This window comes from Scleropages formosus, chromosome 12 (genome assembly GCF_900964775.1).
Source record: "Scleropages formosus chromosome 12, fSclFor1.1, whole genome shotgun sequence".
Taxonomy (NCBI): Eukaryota; Metazoa; Chordata; class Actinopteri; order Osteoglossiformes; family Osteoglossidae; genus Scleropages; species Scleropages formosus.
Window position 1 is genome coordinate 25,992,425 of NC_041817.1, and position 21,975 is coordinate 26,014,399.

At 48.8% G+C, this 21,975-nt stretch overlaps 1 long non-coding RNA gene across 1 annotated transcript; it reads right to left on the reverse strand.

The window, feature by feature from the left end:
- Positions 1-15,904: 15,904 nt before the first annotated feature.
- LOC108929353 (uncharacterized) lies at positions 15,905-16,526 on the reverse strand. The gene is made up of 3 exons (XR_003798031.1): positions 16,456-16,526; positions 16,211-16,288; positions 15,905-15,928 (listed from the first exon to the last, which is right to left on the reverse strand). It is a non-coding gene; the product is annotated as an uncharacterized LOC108929353 (long non-coding RNA).
- Between the last annotated feature and the right edge of the window lie 5,449 nt (positions 16,527-21,975).

A 21,975-nucleotide genomic window follows, 5' to 3' on the forward strand; every position in this document is an offset into this window, starting at 1 on the left:
ACTAATGCTAATGAACCACGGTGACTGATTTTGTTTGCCCACTGTTAAAAACATTCTGTTGTATTAAGCGATGTGTTAGAGGTGTAAAAGTCAGACTCTCCATGGGAACTTCTTAAGGCTCCTTGGGATTTTTACCACCATTTATCATTTTTTTTTTAGCTAAAGAAGGCAGTTGGTGTTCCTGATGAGTGCACCATGGTAGTGAGGGGCCTTGGAGATTTGACCTTTGACCTCCCAGCTGGCCTGTTTTCCTGTCGCGATCTCTCGATCAAACTGGACAACTCACTCGACTTTACCCAACTCCTGGTCCAGGCCATGGTGATATCTCCTCTGGACTACTGCAGGTCTCTTTCGTCTGGTCTTCCAGCCTCTACCACCAAACCTCTACAGCTGACACAGAACGCTGTTGTCCAAGTTGTGTTTGACCTGCCAAAGCGTTCCCATGTATCTCCCCTCCTTTTCCCTCTACACTGGCTTCCTATAGCCACCCAGATCACATTCTAGACTCTGGTTACTGCCTACAAAACCATCAATGGAACTGCTCCACGATATCTGCGAAACCTGATCATCCGCTACACCCAAACCAGACTGCTATGCTTCTCCACCTCTGTCCACTTGGAGGTCCCACACGCAAGAGGTCCAAAGCGCGAAGGTCCTTTGTTCTGCCTCTGATGTGGTGGAACGGCCTCCCCTTCTCACTCAGAACTGCTGAATCTCTCTCTACATTCAAGAAGGGTCCCAAAACCCACCTCTTTTGAACTTACCTCTACCATGATCTTTTCACCCCGAACGCTTTGGCTCGATGAACGTGTAAATGTTTATGTTTAATGATTTTTCTATAACAATTTGTTTAGTAATGGAAAAGCCTTCATGCAGTTACTCATGTGATGTATTCTGGTTCATAAAATGGATTATAACAAATTAACTGTGCTCTAGAATCACGTGTCTGCGTCCAAATCTCTCCTTTTATCGATGCAATGAACTTTTGGTATTGTTCTCTGAGATGCGGTGCACACATTGTATTTTATATGAGATGTACGTCACTTTGGAGAAAAGTGTCTGCTAAATGGATACATGTAAATGTAAATTCATACTTTCTCTGATGACTTCACTGGTACCGCAAGCAGGACTGAAAGAAAGCCCCCACCTCAAGCCCTTGTGTGAGGATGGAAATGTACGTCCCAGCTGGTATGACTTTTACCTTCTGCTAGTTTTGGAACAGTTTTTTCTAGACTTTGGAGGAAGCTCAATTCATCTTAAATTATCAAGGCGTAAAGGGCAATTCAGCCCCTGAAGGTTGTTTGTTCAGCACAGAGATTAATAACACAGACCGCTGATCCATAGTTCAGTTGTCACCATGGGCCGCACCCTGACTGCCCCTTGAATGCGTTCCGAACCGTTACCCTGTTGGACGGTTGGGTCTGAATCGATTTCCAGGTGCCACAGGTGCTGTAGTTGTGTTTGAACTGGATGCACATGCAGGAACGCGGTTGAATTTCTAAGCGCTTTTTTCTGTTTGTTGATGACCACGTTTTTTCATCGATAATGTCCACAAAACAAGCAATTGATTCAAACTGTTGCGCAAAGTACCCAAGGGCTACACAACTCTTTAGGAAAGACTGCATTTTCGCCCCGTCTTGTAGCAAAAAGGACTTTGAGTAGCTGCGGATCCTTCTGAAAGATGGACGTGGTGCTCTCATTTCAGCACAGCGTGGTCCACAGATGCAGAATAAAGGAGAGTGAACCTTCCAATAGCACATCAGAGCTGACCTGGTCTGGACTTGTTGGGAATTCTTGGAAAGTGATGCCAACACCATAACTCAGTAGTGAGCTTTCAAGCATGTTGAGTTCGTAGTGAAAGGGATGAGGTACGAGCTTCATCCAGTGAGGTCCGAGGATGATGTCCGTCCCAAGAGAGATGCCCTGGAGGTTCAGTGCCAACGTGCAGCGGCAAGGTGGTCTCAATGCTCTTGGATGACCCGTGCCCGTCTCATCGAAAGCTCCTACCCCACCAGAAGCAGCCGAGGGAGATGAAGGAGAAGGTCGACCCACGATTCTGGATGCTCAGCTTCACAGCTTTGTTTCGCTGTTCGGTTTCGACCGGATCCACCTGGATGGGCCCTGCAATAAGGCACGTGATAATGCTTCCAGGAGTCGAGAACGTACAGGATGGCGACGGTTGCGCAACGCTCATGTGAGCGGAGAATGTGGGCTCGGGAAGGCAGAGCTGGAACAAGCGATGAATTATTGAGCTGCGTTTTCGACGGGTCGAGGCAAAAGGCATGTTGACCTAAGCCTCCGAACATGTGGTGCACTGTGGTCGAAAACGACGCTTCTGTCCTCTCAAGTGCAACTAAAAGCCAAGCGTTTTGAAACGCTTCTACGCCCAAGACTTTCCTACTTGGCCGATGACGCTGGCGTAGCTAGCTGTGCTTGTGCAAACAAGCGAATTGCCGCTGAATCCTTGCCTTTTCAGCCTGGCACAAGAAAAGCCTCATTTTCGGGAGTTCACCTAAAGGTGCTTCTCTGAGCTGATGTATAAAACATTGACCCCGGCAGGCCACCATAGGCAGCCTTTCGAACCGCTCCGCCGTCAGCACGTGTTGTGTTGCTCTGCCACGGGGACCCAAAGAAGGCTGTAGAAAAGGTCCCAATAAATATTTCAGCGCAGTCCTCTAGCTGCTCCAACACGGTAGAATAAACACGACACGTTGAATAGGCACCGAGAGATGGCAGCCGTCACACATTTAAGCTAGAAACGCGGCAGCTGTGTTTCCAGTTGCCCAAAGGTCAACCTCAGTTGTTCTTTTTGGATAATATACAGTGTAATTATCGACACGGAATGATTTAGCTAGATTATAGCAATTGTACTAGTCAATATTTACATTTATTTATGTAGCAGACACTTTTCTCTAAAGCGACTTCCAGTGAACTCTACGTAGTGTTATCAGCCCACACACCTTCTTCACCGCGGTGACTTACACTGCTAGGTACACTACTGACACTGGGTCACTCATCCATACATCAGTGGAACACACACAAACACACTCTGTGTCACTCACACACTATGGGTGAACCTGAACAGCATGTATTTGGAGTGTGGGAGGAAACCAGAGCACCCGGAGGAAACCCATGCAGACACAGGGAGAACGTGCAAGACAGACTGAACAGGGATCGAACCCACTCCCTTTTGCACCACCCAGGCGCTGTGAGACATCTGTGTGCGTAAACTGACACGGTCATTAGGTTGGGCACCGGCTACTTGGAAGTGGTTTATATAATTAAAGTTATTATTGATCTTTGCTTGACTGACACCTTTGAATGAGGAACCTTAGTATTAGACAACTTTACACTTATTTACCAGTTCAAACAGCAGGATCTTGCTCATGTATCTATTGAGAACCTCCTTTTATTTATGGCAATGGCTTTAACTACGACGCCACCTGCTGCTGTGAGTTCTTTTGTGTTTTAAAGAAAACGAATGGAATAAACTGTCAAAGAGAGACTCTGATAGGCATGGCAAACAAAATATTAGAGATTTTATTAGTCTTCATCCTTTTCGTTGGCGCCTTTCTCTTTTTATAGCAGGTGTCTCATAATTTACCCATTTACGTAGCTGAGCTATTTTTACAGGAGCAATTCTGAGTAAGTCCTTTGATCAAGAGTAAAACAGCAGGAGGTTGGGTCTGAACCTGGGTGTTTTTATTGTGTGAGGACGGATCCCAGTCCATGCTTGCAGAATATGCATGAAGAAAATACGCAAACGGGGCAAGATTTCTTATTGAGACCTCTGCTCTGCAGGGTCTCGACAAGATCAGACCGATCCCGGGCTTCACCGCGATCATTAAAGAAGCGATCCGAACCCTCTTTTCCCCACTGTTCCTCGAGGAGACACGCAGGCCCGTGCCCTAGCAAGGTCAGCGGCGTCGAGCTGCCCGTGATCGCTGGCGTCCCGGCATTTGGCAGCTCGGGCGACACGCGTCCCCGCTGAGGTCTGCAGTAGGTGGCTCCGTGTTAATTGCCCGTGGCTTTGCTCGAATACAGATGCGAGCGGGACGTGTCGGGCGTCTCTAATGACCGCTCCGCGTTGGGGGAGCTGCAGCCTCGCTAAGCTGGGAAGCGGTAACGCACAGGGACAGGGGCGCGGCCGTGGTGGACGCGCGGGGGATGAAGAGTCACCTCCCTGTGAACTCGGCATGTTTGTGTGCGTCCCTCTGTCCAAGTTTCCCCCAAAAACTGCCAGGGAGGATTTTGTCACATGTCATCGGTGGAAATTCGCTGGACCACTGGCGGTTAAAAACTGTGACTTCTAATGACCAAACGGAACAGACTTCCTTTGGTCCTCGGGGTCCGGCACAGCAGTCCGCCTATCAACACGACTCACTAATGCTCTTCATTAAATGCCTTGAACCATCAATGATGGCGTGTCAGAGTGAATAAAGGGACCTGGGCTGTTTGGGTTGGAGGACAGTGTTTCCTCGTGGTCCTTGTCCTCCCACCCCTGAGCGAGAACTTCATGTCTGCATGAAGTGATCGGGTTGGGAGCGATCTGATTGGTCAAAGGGCAATCTAACTGGGCTCTGAGTGATCTGTCTGGATTTTTTTTTTTTTTTGGCTGTGCATAATCTGATTAGCCAGTGGATAATCTGTATGAGCTATGGATGATCTGATTGGATGGTCAACGATGTAATTGTGCTGTCGGTGATCTGATTGGATGGTGCATGATGTAATTGTGCTATGGGTAATTTGACTGGCCAGTGGATATTTTTTCTGACTGTTAAGCCCTTGAGTGGCCAGCCCAGCATACACCGAAAAATCACAGTAACCTCTGGCAGGGTCACGGCAAGCCAGAGCCTAACCTGGCAACACAGGGCACAAGGCTGGAGGGGGAGGGGACACACCCAGGACGGTACGCCAGCCCCTCAGAGGGCACCCCAAGCGGGACTCGAACCCCAGACCCACCAGAGAGCAGGCACAGGCCAAACCCGCTGCACCATCGCACCCCCCATGTATGTTTTAGCAACAGGCTAATTTATCTCTCCCACGGCCACACACCCACACACCTACATAACTGGACCGGACCCTGACTTATCCTTTTCCACGACCAATAGATGCAACAAATAAATTGAACTGATTGGGCCACTTTGAAATGAGGTAATATAACGGCAATTTACCATGCCACCTTTGGCATAGTAGGAAGGGCTCCGATGAGAAAAGGTAAAACAGTGTTCACTTGATGGACATACCTTAAGGTGTGTGTGAGTGTGTGTGTGTGTGTGTGTGTGTGTGTGTGTGTGTGTGTGTGTGTGACACTGATGTGGCACTCAGCATCAACAGACAATCACCTGCTCTAATGACATTATCATTGCCCCCCCCACATAATTCTAGGGACTGTGACCGGGTGGTTATGACTCCTGCCGAATCCCACGCCTCTGGAGTGTGTGGCGAAGGGGCGGAGGTGCAGTAATTCTCGTTATGGTGTGTGCTCCAGTGATCTGGGGGTCAGCGTGGGCCAACTGGGGACACTCCTCCTCCTCCTCCTCCTCCTCCTCCTCGTCCTCGTCCTCCACGGACGCGATGGTGCGAGAAGGACCCCTGAGTGGCTCCCTGACCTCCAGATTTCATTTGTCCTTTAACTTACAGCAGAACCCACTTAGCAAGTGAAATTTACTCTAGTACAAAAGAGATGTTTTATTGCCACCTATTGGAATTTTTGTGCAAATAAACTTTCTACTTTACAAAAAAGAGCCTTTAGACTGTTTGGGGTGATTTTTCAAAGCCAGCTGAAATGAAACCATTGCTCATTAGTACCAACACTTGCTCTCTGAATTGCTGCTCCTCTGCCGGGTCCTGACGAGTAGCTCTGAATTGTGGAAGGTGCCCCTAAAACAAAGTGTTTCTCCATCAATCCCAAGCCATCAATTAAACATGTTCGCACCTTAGGCCTGTACCGCGATACCGTGATTTTTTTTCCACCGACAGATGTTGGATAAATTTTAAATTCATTCTCTATTCTGGGCTCCGAAGAAAGTTCACCCTGTGGGGTAAAAAAATCACTGCAACGTTCAGTAACTGACATCCTGTTCCAGGCTGTACTCACTATAATTTTCAGTAAAACTCACCCTTTAAGCTGTGTTTCAGTAAGCAGTTTTTACGCTGTATTTTAAAGTGCGCTATTCCACGTGGGTGTGCACATTTTCATGGCTTTACAGATTAGGCAGTAGAGTAACAAATTTCTAGGTATTGGGGGTGGGGGGGGGGGTCGATATTATTAATAGTATTCAGTGGAGTTAAAAACAAATATTTTGGGGAGAGGGCTTTAAGTTGAACATTATATTGGGGATATGACCCCATCACCTCTTGTTACACCTGTCATATTGGGTCATAGCTCACTCTCATCTGGTCCTCAGAAGTGACTTACAATGTTAGGAAATGTACAGTTACTTATCTATTTATAGAGCTGGGTAATTTCAGTACAGCAGTTTAGGGTAAGTACCTTGATCAAGGGTACTACAGCTGGAGGTCTATCTATCTATCTATCTATCTATCTATCTATCTATCTATCTATCTATCTATCGTGAGTGAGTGAGTCAGTGAGTGAGTGAGTGAGCTGTTCCAATGTTGCTGTCAAATGGAACGACGTTCTACCCAGAGACCATCCCCCCAGCCTTGCACTTAATGCTTTCAGGATAGGGACAGATCACCATGACCCTGGTCAGGACATGTAATTATTGGAAGTGGATGGATTCTTCTTCTTCTTCTTCTTCTTATTATTATTATTATTTTTATTATTATCAGCAGCAATCCTTACCAGGACAAGCAGTTAAAGAAAACTGATCAAGGAAATAATAATACACACACACACACACACACACACATTTTCTGAACCGCTCGTCCCGTACGGGGTCGCGGGGAACCGGAGCCCAACCCGGCAACACAGGGCATAAGGCTGGAGGGGGAGGGGACACACCCAGGACGGGACGCCAGTCTGTCGCAAGGCACCCCAAGCGGGACTCGAACCCCAGACCCACTGGAGAGCAGGACCGTGGTCCAACCCACCGCACCCCCCTGGAAATAATAATAATACACACACACACACACACACACACACACATTTTCTGAACCGCTTGTCCCATATGGGGGACGCGGGGAACCGGAGCCTACCCGGCAACAGAGGGCGTAAGGCCGGAGGGGGAGGGGACACACCCAGAACAGGACGCCAGTCCATCGCAAGGCACCCCAAGCGGGACTCGAACCCCAGACCCACTAGAGAGCAGGACCGCGGTCCAACCCACTGCGCCACCGCACCCCCCTCCCATAATAATAATAATAATAATAATAATAATAATAATAATAATAATAATTCTTAAAAATGGCCCACATAACAAGAAAAAAATAGTGCCATATTGAAGCAAAGGGCGCTACGTGAGCCAAAGGGTCCCTGTTTCCACATAATCCCTGTAGTGCATTTTCGTCACGATCATGTTAAATGGTCCCGTTAGACGACCACGTTAGACAAGCGCACTCCGGGGGGGCTGCGGACGAGGACGTGTTTGCGCGTCGCATCGACCGAGAGGCGGCGTCGGTGCGAGGGTCTCGACTCAAACAAAGACGCAGGCCGAACCGTCCGACGCCGCCCGTCATCCTCGGACGCCCTAAAGAGCCTTCGCTCCGCGAGCAAAACAAACAGACAAACAAACAAACAGTGGTTGGGAACGCGTCGTTTCCGCGAGAAGCCTAATTACTTCACGTAGACTCTACGTCTCCAGATGTTTCCGTGGGAAAAGGTCCCCACCGCGAACCGCACCGCTCATTAGGGCCTCATCTCTGAACGCCGAGGCGCCTAATTTGTACATTAAATTATTCATTCGCTGCCGCTCGGCGTTAATTAAAAGCAGATGATTAGTGTAAACATTCTTCAGAGGACTGGTTAATTGACAATTGTTTTTAATTCGAGGTGAAAAGGTATCGCAATAACTCGCCCATGCTTGTTCTCGGGAATTTATTCCAACAAGCGCATCTGCCGAAATGCCATTTTTTATTCGCGACCCTTCACTTTATTACCCTTTAATATTCTTATAATGGTTTGATCCGTTTTCTTCGGGCGGCTATTTTCAGAAGAGCTCCAGCAATTCCCGATTCGTAGGCGGCCCCCTATATTTTGATGATGAAGGCCGACCGCCCTCATTAATAAAAGCGACCGTTCCACGTTGGGTGGCCTATAAATGGGATGTTTACCACGGTTTCATGCATTTTGATCCCATTTTAGGCACATCAAGTTATTTTTCAACAACAATAATTCCGTGCATGCTCATATCGACATAACGGATGACCTACAATTTATGAAAATTAATATCGTTTGTCCGTGATGATTAAACCCAAATCTAAACAGTGTGCATGCAAACGTATGATAATTACTTAATTAGAGCAGCATAACTGGAGACACTGCAGTCATCTCTGATCTATAATTTAACACTTCTCACGTTATTCACGGCTCTTTCGCTTATTTGGGTTTGTGTAACTGTGTTATTGTTATGATAGTTTTTCGGCCGCACCGCTGCCTACCGATACCGGGATATATGTTCAGATGTGGGTTCCAATCAGACTCAGTCTTTGTGTAGTTTGTACCTTGTCCACATGTTCACCTTTCTTCTGTGTGCTCCTGTTTCCTCCCACAGTCTTAAGACATGGCAGGCACGGTGGCGCACCAAGTAGTGCTGCTGTCTCACAGCGCCTCGGTGGTGCAAGAGGATGTGCGTTTGAATCCCCGCTCAGTCTGTGTGGAGTTTGCATGTTGTCCCCATGTCTGTGTGGGTTTCCTCTGGGTGCTCTGGTTTCCTCCCACACTCCAAAGACATGCTTTTCCGGTTCCCCCATAGTGTGTGAGTGACAGGGAGAGAGAGTGTGTGTTCCACTGCTGTATGGATGAGTGACCCAGTGCAAGTAGTATATCTAACAGTGTAAGTCACCGTGGTAAATAAGGTGTGTGGGCTGGTAACACTACATAGAGTTCATTGGAAGCTGCTTTGGAGAAAAGCATCTGATAAATAAATAAATGTAAATAACATGTATTTCAAGTGGATCAGTAATTCTGTATTATCCAGAGTATCCTGAGTACGTCTGGGGAATCTAGGTGATCTATGCTGTTTGTTGCAGAGTAGCTGCCTTTGCACCGAAAGGTTGCCGATTTGAATCCCACCTCTTGCTGTATTACTCTCAGCAACGTATTCACCCTAAAGTCACCCCGTAATACTACCCAGCTGTATGAATGAGTAACTAATTGTAAGTTCCTCGGGAGAAAAGTGTCAGTAAATGTAATATTTGACAGCGTCTCATAAGCGCATATTAAACATAGTTATTCTTAATAACAATTAACAATCATATGATGTATACTGTTCCATATGGTGGAACTATAAATTGACTGTACTCTGAAATCACATGATGTAAATGTACGCGAGTGTGTCGGCAGTTTGCTCTGTAACATTCAAAGTTACTCCGGGCAAAGTCATCAGCTAAACAGCAGTTAATAATAGCGAAAGAGCAGATGTGTTGGTGTCAGAGGTGGGATGAGTGTGTGAACCCCCATCACCGCAGTGTCGTCGAATTGGCAGAGACCGTGTCACGGCCCGTTATCACCTGTCATTTATCGCAGGCATTTTCCCGCACTAGCACCATCTCCACCTGGAGAGCCAAACGGGGATAAACCATCTCACTCACTGACTCTGGTTTCCCCTCCTGACATGAGGTATGTGAGCAACGACACACGTGTCATTTATTAATGATCATTAATATGTCACCTAGCTGAAACCTTTATACCATGTTACTTGTAACTGTTCACCTCTTGATAGAGGAGCAGTTTAGGGTCGATACCCTGATCAGGGCCAATACAGCAAGAGCAGGAAGAGGAGTGGGATTTGAACCCGCAACCTCAGGGTTACAAGCCAAGGTTCCTAACCGCTACTGCCCAGTTACACTTATTTTTCTGCATCTGCCTTCAAATTGTCTGGTTTAGTGAAATGAACGATATCAGTTTTTTTGAAAGTCTTTCTTCTCATTTGTGATACTTCATTTTTTATTTCTTTCTGATCAAAATAGCTGAATTTCAGCAGATCGGACGATGCAGCAACGCAAAATAAGGAAAAAACCCGTCATTGTATATGTGCTGTAACATCAAAATGCGTATGAATTTTGTGTATGTTTGTCACCTTGTCAATGTCAATATACAGCCTGCTCTTTCACATCTTTCTCCGTAGCTGTAATGCATTTGCTGAAACGCATTTGAAATGAACGAAAAGGACCAAAGCAGCTGTCAGCTTTGGTGATCAGATAAGTAGGAAGAGAGTATGAAGCTGTGAGAACATGTGGAAGAACACGTGCCAGGAAACAGTGAACTGGGTTCCGTCAGCTGGGGTCAGGGTCGGGGTTAGAGTTACGGTAACCATTAGGGTTAGGATTACAGTTAGGGTTTGGGGTAATGGTAAGGGTTAGGGTAAGGGTTACCCTGACGTTGCTGAGATTTACCATTATGCTATTCCCTCTTATCATATCCACATCATTCTATATTCTGCACTTCAGCTAATTTGTTCTTCTGGAAAAAATTTCCAGAATGTCGTGCTCTCGCTGTCACAGATGTCTTCGGGTCGGGTGCGAGTCAGAGTCCGGTGGCGGTAGGCGTACGGCCCCCTGCAGCCTCCCTGCGGTAGTCAAAGGAGCAGCTGTGAACGACACCTCCGGTTAGAAAGGAGGATCTGGACTCCCTGGAGCTCAGGCTGTTTTATGAATTATTTATTCGGTGTATTTCTGAGACGCCCAGATGTGTCCTCTCTTCACCTTTGAACATGAGATGACCAAGCAGCTTCACAGGTGCATTTTTTTTGACCAAAGAGCTGTGTGCAGGTGGCAGTCGGAGCCAGAGACCCGGACTTTAAACCCAGAGGCTGAAGCTCGGGTCTCGTGAGGGATCCTGCTATTTTACTGTTGAAAAAGTTACTTGAAGAGCAGTGAAAAAACATCCTTCAGTATAGTAGGATAACCTGCAGACTGTAATAATTCATCAACCCGTTGCCAGTTCCCATTTTCCAGGGTCACGGTGGTCCAGAGCCTATCCTGGAAACACAGGGTGCGCGGCAGGTACACCCTGGATGGGACACCAGTCCATCACAAGGCAATCAAACACACTCAGAAGGCGCTTTAGAGTCACCAGCTCACCTGAAACATACACCTTTGGACTGCGGGAGGAAACCAGAGCACCTGGAGGAAACCGATACGAACACGGGGAGAACATGTGAACTACAGACACACACACAGACACACTGCCGTGCCACACAAGAACAACAGAAAAAACCATTTAAAAAAGAAAATCATAGTAAGGGAAGTTACGAGAGAGAAAGGGGAGTGTGACCCACCAAGTTCTCTGAGGCAGTCGTACGAAACCAGATTCGAACCCACGTCCGTGACGCCCCAGAGACATAAGTTGCTTTTGGAAAATAATGCAGAAGTCCTCAGAAAGTGAGAGAAAGAAAAGGAGCACAGATCTGTGGAAGTGTTCAGAGGTCATGGGGTCCCTTCAAAGCCGTCGCCACGGTTACCGTGCGTATTTGAGAAGAGATACATGTAAAAAGAAGGATGTGTGTGCGCTCCCCCCCTGCCATCCAGGTGATGCCCCTTCACAGGGAAAACAAACATGTTCACCTCCCCCTCCTGCCAGGGGTTCGAGCGAAAAGAGCACATAACCTCTGAGTCGCATCCCATGTGGTACAACAGCAGACATGATTTCTAGCCAGAAAAGGAGCGGAGGAAAGGAACGGGAGGGAAGGCAGCGCCTGGGCTGTCGGTTCGGGGCGGCGCGTTGAAGCCGTAATAAGAGCTTAAGCGCACAATCCATCACGGCTGTCGGCGGCGGCGCCTCGCGACTTGATCCATTTCTCAGGTCAACATTTTCACCATATTAGATGACAAATAATTGCCCATTCATCAATAACAATGGATGAAAGTCGAAATGATTTATTACCTTTGCGTCGCCGTTATGATTTAGCTCGCGGGTCACTCAAGGGGGCTGGCAAGTGTGTGTGTGTGTGTGTGTGTGTGCGTGTGTGTGTGTGTGTGTGTGTGATTTCCGGGGTCTGCGTGTACCTGCTGATGGACAGGAGTGAGCCCACCTGGAACGAGGCGGTCAGTGATCCCAACAGGTGACCGGTGGTGCGGTTCCTCGCGAGCGGCGAAGGCAGGCTCCCCGACTCGGCCGACATGTTCCCCTGCTCCCCCCCGCCCCCAGCCCCTGGCACTCGGGACCTACTCAATCACACCGGCCCCAGCTGCTCCCCAGTGATCGCTCTGCACTAATGAAGTGAAATCATTCCACTGATTCCAGATTAAAAACGACTCCCCCTCCCTGGCCTGTTCGGACATGGGGTCGGGACTCGAGAGTGGGGGGTGCGCGGTTGGCCCATGATGAACGGGGTGAAAAGAGTGAATTAGATGCCATCATAAGAGCACTTTACTCCCTGGGGTTGCGCATGATGAAGTAGTTAGTGTTGTTGCCTTGTTGCCAACAATGTTGTGGGTTCAAATCCCCCACCTGCTATAGTACCTTTGATCAAGGTACGCTGAGCTTACACTGAGTTGATGCAGTAAAATTACCCTGCTGTATAAATATGTAGATCAATGCAAAGCTGATAATAACATTTTTAAATAGCCTTGGACAAAGATGTCAGAAGATTAATGGTCAATAATAATTTCTAAGAGTCTGAGGTCTTGGAGAAACTGAAGGTCTTCGCAGGTGTCGCTGTGCCGTATGTCATGAAGGGCAACTTTCATGCTTTATCATTCATATTTAATAATTTGAGAATTCACAAGCTTTACTTGCCCTGTGTGTCATGCTGGAAAACAAGATCAGGGAAACTAAAACTCCTTAGAATAAAAAAAAAAACGGATCTTCATCGTGTTATCTAGATGTTTTATGGCTTTAATACTTGAAACTTTTTATGAGCACTCATAAATATTTTAATCGATACAGATCTGTGGATATTTGCATATCTCCCCGAAATCACAGCCGACACTCCATTGTGTAGCCTGTTATTGTGTTACTCTGTTCTTCAACAGGACATCAGTTGCTGAAGGGGGCAGATTGAGGTGCCACTAGAGGGCGCTAGAGACAGAGAGCCCTTCGCCATGGTTCCCCAGAAATCGCCCGCTTGGAACGAGGAGTACGAAAGTCGGTGAGGAAACAGTTCGATGGTTCTTCGCTCTTCACCAGGAAGCCGTGGTCAGGGTGTGAGCTGCCCGTTCCATCCGCGGCGCTCGTTCGGCCGATTCTTCCCTCCGAAGCGTCTTACAGGGGTCACACATCTGGGTCGTGCTCACTAGAGTACTTTTAAGGTAAGTACCACACTCAAGGCCATGACAGTAAGTGGGCTTTGAACCTATGATCTGTGGACATGAAGGCAGCAGATCTAACTGTTATGCTAGACATAAAGGCCAGACCCCCTTGTGCAGCGATGGCACACCTACCTACTGCGCGGCCGAGGTGGAGGGAGGCCGAGACCCCACAGACGGGGAGCCCTGAGGGGACGCTGTTCTTACAACGATTCAGCTTGTTTGTCCTACCATTGCCTGCCAAGCGGGCAGTTCAGGAGCTCCACTGTGGATGACTTTCCTATTAATACAACAGGTTAACTTTTACTGTTTCAGTTCTGGGTAAGTGCCTTGACCAACTGTGCTACAGCAGGAAATGGGATTTGAACCTCAGTCCTTCAGGCCCAAAAAAGAAGCTTTAATCCAAATGCCAGTTGCTGCTCCTACTTCACCATACAGACCCTCTACTAGAATGCCTAATATGTGATTTGGACCAGCAGGTGGCGTACTGGTTAGATGTGTCACCTTGTAATGAAGTGTTCTTGGGTCAAATCCCATTTCTGTGAACTGACACAGTATATAAACCCTGCTGTATAGATGGGTTAATCAGCTTAAGTCACCTGGAAGGGTGTACATATGGCGCAATCATACATGAGATGCGGAAAAACACATGAAGAACGTAGACGCCCCCTCCCCCGGGCTGGTACTCGACACTCACCCCCACTTTAAAAAGCCCAGTTGAAGTTTGGAGGCCCCCCCCCACCGGCTGCAGGTTCTGCCCCCCGTTTGCCACCCTGCCCGTGATGAATGCGTCCCTCGGCCCGGCGCGGCCCCTCCGCTTCGCTCGGCCTAATTAACGAAAGCAGCCCATGATTGCCTATTTCTCCTCATGCATGACAACCTATTATTTTTGCTGCTACCTGATTAGGGAGTTATTACACTTAGATTTAGATTGATTGAACGGCCCCCCCCACGAAGCGCCGCTCGATCGACGCGAACGCAACCGCAGGGCGAAGCCGCTCCCGTTATCGCCGTTCTCATTGGCTCATGATATAAGCCACGCATGGCTTTCGAGGGCAGCGGCGGGGGCGTGAAATTGAATTAGTAAATTAGAAGGTTAGAAACCGAGAACCACAGGTGACTCCTAGGGGTGAGGGTGGGGGTGGGGGTGGGGGTGTGGGGGGGGGTCTCACTCACGGAGCTGTTCTGTAGCCGGTTTGTCTGCTGTGGGTAAATCACAGTACAGTGAGCTGAGTTCATATAGCAAACACTTTTCTCCAAAGGGACAGACAAATCAGAGTAAACAAAGTGCATCAAGAACAGATGAAGAGCTCCAGACACAGAAGCAGGATCATGGACACACAGCCTGTCTGATACCGCCATGTTGTTGGTTCACATCCCTCCAGCAGTAGCTCCTGTAGGAACGATACTGAAATGGCAAATACGCAGATAATCATAGCAGATGGCGTTGGACTCATTTATGGAGCTGTCAGGACATCAGCAGAGAAGTAGCTCTCGAAGGGATGGGTTTGAGACCCTTCTTAAATGTTAGTTCGTTAGTTCCTTAGTTCAAGTTTATTGTCATAGGTACAAGTACCACGTACATGTATCATGAAAATCTTCCTGAATGCTTCTCCACAGACTATGGACAAGGACAGAGACAATAGAAATACCGCACAAACAAAACAATGACAGTGAGTAGTGCAACAGTAATAGCAATAAATAATGGTAACAGTAATAACAGTAATACCAGTTGACAGCCAGAGAACTCAGAATGAGAGAATCATGAGAATGAGAATGCTTAAAGTGGCAGTGTAATTTACCAATGTGCTTGGGAGGAGCAGTCCAACTCTAGTTACTAAAGGTGGCACATTGGTGAGTGTTGTATACTCTTACAGCAGTGGGGTAAAAGCGGTTCCTGTACCTAGCAGTGCGGGTTCGAATAGGCCTCAGCCATTTGCAGATGGCAGAGAAGAGAAAAGTGCCCGTGCGGGGTGACCGTAATCTTTCACGATGCGCATCCTCTTTCTGAGGCAGCGTGTGGCGTAGGTGTCCTCGACCGCTGGTAGCCGCGTGCCCGTGATTCCCTGAGCCGTTTTGACCACCCTCTGTAGGGCTTTCTTGTCCTGTATGGAGCAGCTGCCACCCCAGGATGCAATACGCCCCGTGAGGACGGACTCCGCAGCACACCTGTAGAAAGTGGTGAGAACTGTAGTGGTCATCCGGGCTTTCTTCAGATGCCTGAGGAAGTGGAGATGTTGATGGGCCTTTTTGATGGTCGATGCTGCGTGCTCAGTCCATGTGAGTTTGACAGTGAGGGTGACCCCGAGGAATTTGAAGCTGTTGACCCTCTCTTCCATGTCCCCTCCTACGTAGATGGGTGCCTGAACCGTATCCTGTTTCCTGAAGTCAGTCACCAGCTCCTTAGTTTTACTGACATTGAAAGACAGGTCCAGGACCACTCTGCCAGGAGCATCACCTCCTCTCTGTAGGCCGTCTCATCGTTGTTGGTGATCAGACCCACAATGGTGGTATCGTCAGCAAACTTTATGGTGGTGTGGGAGGGATTCAGCAGCTGTGAGGGACAGAAGAACATGATGAGGCCCAAACTTGATGCCTGTTGTAAACACTTCTGTCCCTATCTATCTATCTATCTATCTATCTATCTATCTATCTATCTATCAGTTTTTACATTTATCATAGCTATCATAGCTACAGTGTCTGACTGTTATGGAATGTGTGTGTGGGGGGGGGAGGGGTGGCTGATAACTGTGGAGTGTTGTTGAACAGATATCAACTCCTGTTGACCACATAGAAAACGTCCTTCCGGAAAGTTCTGTCCAACATTTCTCAGCACCGTAGAGATGCGTCCACTGTCCCTGTGACGTCCATCCCTCCGGCTGCTGTTCGTCCTCTTCTTTTTCCTCCGCCTTTCCTGAGCACATGATCAATAAAGTTTATGATGAATAGTAACAGACAAATGATAACATCTGACACTGTCCTCAATGTGCTCATCACTGTCAGCGTGTGTGTGTGTGTGTGTGTGTGTGTGTGTGTGTGTGTGTGTGTGGTGCGGAGTGTGTGAAAAACACTCCTCATTACCTGACAGGTAAATGGAAGCACCTGCACCGATGTCGGTTACTGAAGCTGTTGGTGCGAAATGAAACCAGAGCAGAAAGAGCGTGAACCAGATGCCCGGGTGGTCCCCCCCCTCCCCCTCGCCCCCCATCGTGTTTATTAAGACCTGGTTAAATGAGATGTTGCGGCAGACATGGTCCGCAGCCAGAGGAGCCGTTTGCGAGGGAACGAAGGGCAGATCGGCGGAGCGGCGATCAATCACTGCGCCACTTCATTATCGCAATTAATGGGCTCATGGCGGCCTGACCTCATAATCCAATTTGATGTCACAGAAAACTTTTAAGGCTGATGGATGAACACGTTATCGCTTGAGTAGCTAATTGGGAGACGTGCGCCGGGGGGGCGGGAGGGTTGGCGTCGGGGGCGAGACGGCGAAACTCACCCGAGGATTTTGGTACAGCAGCCCAACCGGATCCCGTAATCGTTGTCGTAGGGATGCGTTGTGGGACGCGGCCGCGTGGTCCGTTCGGCGTGTTGTGGGTTTGCGCCGTTCAGCGACGGAATTTATTTCAGGGTGGTGCACGTGCTCAGAAGAAAAAGAAACGGGGGAGCGGGCATGTTTGTTTCGTGGTTTTACATCTTCTGTTCACTTGTTAATATTTATCCTTTTTTCAAGAATAAACTAAAACTGCAGGCCACTGAGTTTCATTCACAAACTGAGTTGAAACCCCCAGATTTACATATTATATAATAATAATATTAATAATAACAGTAACGATGATAATAGTTCACATTTCGTATTATAGTGTGCTTTATATTACATAAATTATATAATTATTACAGGGGGGCGCAGTGGCGCAGTGGGTTGGACCGGGTCCTGCTCTCTGGTGGGTCTGGGGTTCGAGTCCCGCTTGGGGTGCCTTGCGACGGACTGGCGTCCCGTCCTGGGTGTGTCCCCTCCCTCTCTCCAGCCTTACGCCCTGTGTTGCTGGGTAGGCTCCGTGACCCCGTATGGGACAAGCGGTTCTGAAAATGTGTGTGTGCGTGTATTATTTTTATATAATTTATATAATACAGAAATATAATACAGAAATGTCATAGAAACTATATAATATTTGATACTTGCCATTACTCACTAATTAATATACTTATCAATCTATAAATTAGGTTAAACACCTTTACCAATTACAACATCAAGCATCGTAATTTCAGGGGAAGAACTTGGTGTCAATCACCTTGTTCAAGGACACTACAGGTCAAGGAGGAATTTGAACCTGCAACCTTTGGGGGTCAAAGGCAGCTGCTCTAAACACCACACTACCAGCTACTGAAATACACACGTTTGGACGACATTCCTGCTTATACAGCAGGGTAATTTTTTACCATTTCAGCTTACGGTAAGTGCCTGGACCAATTGTACTACAGCAGGAAGTGGGATTTGAACCTCACCCCTTCAAGCCCAAAAGAGAAGCTTCCACCCCAGTACCACCTGCTGTCCCTTCTTCACTGTAAAGAGACACTATTAGAATCTCTGATGTGTGTTTTCAGGACAGCAGGTGGTATAGCGGTTAGTGCCGTTACCTTGTAGTCAAAGGTTTTTGGGTCAAATCCCACCTCCTGCTGTAGTACCCTCAGCCAAAGTATTTACCCTGAACTGATGCAGTAAAAGTGACAGTGTAAGTAGCTTAGGGAACAAACACTGTAAATCAGTGTATGACGGTGCTGCCTAGAAAATGAGGCTCTTCTCCAACCTGCTGTCTTGCTGCGGCTCACCGTGTTAAAACCGCGGCGGGAACATTTCTCACAGCCAGCATGACCGCACGTATGAATGCTGCAGTGGGACTTGTCACAATACATCCCAGCATTCCCTGCACCTGCTGCTTCCTCTTCCTGTTCCCCCGTGCGTCACTGTCACGGGGGGGCACGCAAGGTCACGCGATGACGGATCGGATCGCCGTGCCTGAGCTCGGTCCACTCTAATTGCGGGTATTGTGTTACCATGGAGATTAACGATGACTGTATCCCTTCGCCCCCCCAACCCCTTTGAACCCTTTTCAGGTACGAAAACCTCGAACCATCGGCTCGGTCTCCCACCAGCTTTACCCTAACTCTTTTTTCAGTCTCCATCCTTCCCACGCCAATAAATGACTAAATAAAACGTGTGTTCATTAGAGTTCTAGCCAAGGGGGGGCGCCGTGGAGCCGCTGGCTGCGGACGCACCGCCGCTGCCGTCGAACCCGTGCCGCACAAATGCAGATGTAATTCTCTTCTCTTGCTTCGTCGTTTATGCAAATTAATTTGGACAATTAGCCGTACGCTGCTCTTTCATGAATCATGTTGTGGGGGGCGGGTACAGAACTAGTCGCCGATGCACCGCGGTGGGAATGTCCCCCCCGCTCAGGGTTTCCTCCCACATCTGCAGTCGCCTCCGTGTATCCTGCAACACATTTGTGCCGGAAAGGCACGCTCTCAAGGCCTCGCGCTTCCAGCCACAGCCATGCGGTGCAGTGGTTAAAGTGTCTTTTGTGCACCTGAAGGGTCTTGGTTCAGAGCCCACCTCCTGCTGCAATACCCCTGAGTTACTCTGAATTACCATGGTAGAAGTTGCCCAGCTGCTTTTGAGAGTCTGGTTGGACAAAGACATCAGCTGAATCAATAGACCTAGTTGGGCAGCAGGTGGCAAAGTGGTTCAAGTGTCCACTTTGTACTCAGAGAACCTGGGTTTGAATCCCACTTCTTGCAGTAGTACCCTTGACCAAGGTACTCAGCCTGAACTGATGCAGTAAAAATTACCCTGGTGTCTGAATGGGTAAATCACTTTAGGTAGCACAGTATACACACCTCACGCTGCAAGTTGATTTTGAGAAAGTGGGAGCAGCCGGTAGGGGTTATAGCTGCTGCCTTTGGACCAGAAAGGTCACAGGTTCAAATCTCACCGTCAGCTCTAGTACTCTTGATGAAGGTACTTACCCTAAACAATGTACCTGTAGTGCTCATATGTTGACCTTTAGCTGGTGCTTTTCTCCAAAGGGTTAGGAGGCTGTTTAAGGGTACTGCAGCTGGTGATGAGGTTCAAACCTGTAACCTTTGGGGCCAAAGACAGAAGCTCTAACTACTTGTCTAGGCAGAGTTACAGTGATCCAAACTCTATCCCAGATGCAAACACATGGCAGGGTCCATCGCAGAACCATCTCTCTCTCTCTCACAGACTCCCCGTCCCAGTTGTCTGTCTAAGCAGAAGAGTGCAGTACCACGGTAACCAAATGGAAACAAGGTGTAGAAACGACGGAAACTTCTGTAGTTGTGCATTTTAAGACGTTCATAAGAGTGTTTCAGACGTTCCTGTTCGACACCAGTCACGGCGTCATCAGTGTGAGCGTCACGTTAGTTGAGGCCGAGTAAGAAACGGGTGCCGTTCCCACGGCAACGCGCCGCCGCTGATGTATGGATTTCCAGATGAGCTCCGAGAAACCGACGCATCCGTGATGTTATGATGCTCAGACAGACTAATGCGCCCAATTATGTTTTCCATCTAAAGTCTCCGGCGTGACATTTTATTACAATATCATCAGTCAAAAGAGGCGAAAAAATGATCTCTTGCACGTTTCCTTCGATGCCACAATGACACTAAGTTATGGACTAAAGGAAAGACAGAGAAAGTCCATTTGTTTCTCCGTCAGGAAAAAATAATAATTTCTCAGTATTGCCGCAGAGGGTTTGAATTTGCGGGACGCTCGGGGTGGGGGGGGTCACTCGGTCCTACCGACGCAGTGGTGCACATGGCCACGGCCACAAACGAACAAACAGTTGCCACGCTGGTCAGTTTGTTTCGCTTGCCACCGGGGGGCGGAGTCATGTCTTGGCGGTGACCCGGGGTGGGATGGGGTGGGGTGGGGGTCCCAGCCGTTACACACTCCTCACCCCAATGGCCACGCGCTGATGCTATGAGGGACTGCCAGTCTGAGGTGCTGCATAGAGGTCAGTGCAGGAACTCCACTTGACCGGGTTTGAGAACCTCTCGCGCTCGGTTACCGGCAGATCCCTCTTGGAGGCACTAAGGAGCATTAGTGTGTCTCTCGCATACACACACCGTGCACTTCAGTCAAGGGGAATTTAACACACGGGTGATGAATTGCAGTCCCTCTTGTGACCGGAGCGGGACCGCAGGGGGTCTTGTGTCATGTGTGTAGAGAGACACGGTTCCTCTCGAGCCCCTTCCCAGTGCGGCTCTTCCCTTCATATCACACACACGCAGAAAGTGCTTGTCCCGACTGGGGTTGCGGAGGGGGAAGGGGGAAGGGACACGCCCAGGATGGGACGCCAGTCCGTCGCAAGGCATCCCGAGTGGGACTCGAACCCCAGACCAACCAGAGAGCAGGAACAGGCCAAACCCACCGCGCTGCCCCCCCGGTCACATCTGCATATAAAAGTATATTCAGATGCAAAGGCCTGTTACTTATGGTCCCAGTGTGTGTGTGTGTGTGTGTGTGTGTGTGTGTGTGTACAAGGCCATGATGATTTCCTTAATAAACTAAACCATAAACACCGTACTCTGTAGAGTACACTGTATCGCACTGCGGTCCCTGTCACTCACTCTCTGTTATGGCTCTTAATCGAGGTATTTCACCGATTAATAATAATAATAATAATAATAATACACTGCATTTGTGGTGGCGTAGCAGTTTCGCTGATTCCTCCTGTGTGGTGGGTCTTAGGTGCGAGTCCTGCTTGCGGTGCCTCGCGATAGACTGGCATCCCCTCCTGCGTCCGTCCCCTCCGGCCTCGTGCCCTGCGTTGCTGGGTTAGGTTCCGGCTCGGGACAAGCGGTCGTTGACGACGGACGCGTTTGCGCCGCTACGTTCAATTAAGCTCTTTTTCACAGTCTTTCACTCGTTCTACGCGTTTTACGGATAAGGGCCCATATTTCAACGTTTTCACGGTTTCATTTCGACACTCATGCTACTCTTTGCGTTTCGGTTCTCGGCGGAAAAGAACCGCAGAGTCGTTTTTGTCGGAACCGTTCTCTTGTCGCACACGCGATGTGACCATCGAGCGCTTTCAAAAAGCCCTTTTCCGTCTAAAAAGTGCTATTTGACCGAACGCTTCCGCCGGCCTTCGCTTCCGCGTCCTCCGTGTGCTCGGAGCCGCTCTCGTCGGAGCTCCTTCCTCACGGCGGTTCCTCCGCCGTCGGAAGCGTGCGCTCGACTCGGGGTTAAACGCACGGCCCCGAGAGTCAGAACCGAGCTGCGAAACGCAGGAATTATGGGAATCGTCCACCTAACGAAGCCTTGCCTGGAGCGAAGGTCTCCGGCGGCGCCGCTCGACCTTCTGAGGTCACAACCTGAGCGAACGTGAGCAGAAGCCGCGCGAGACGGGCGGCGAAACGCTCCCGAGGGCCTCCGAGCCCGTCTGGGATTCGAACACCTCGTGGTTCATCTTGTTGTTTGTCAACAAAAACATACCCGACACGTGAACGTTGCGGCGCGCGCGGATTTGGCGAGAGGGCGGTTGTGCCGATAGCCGATGGCCAAAGCGAACACTAGA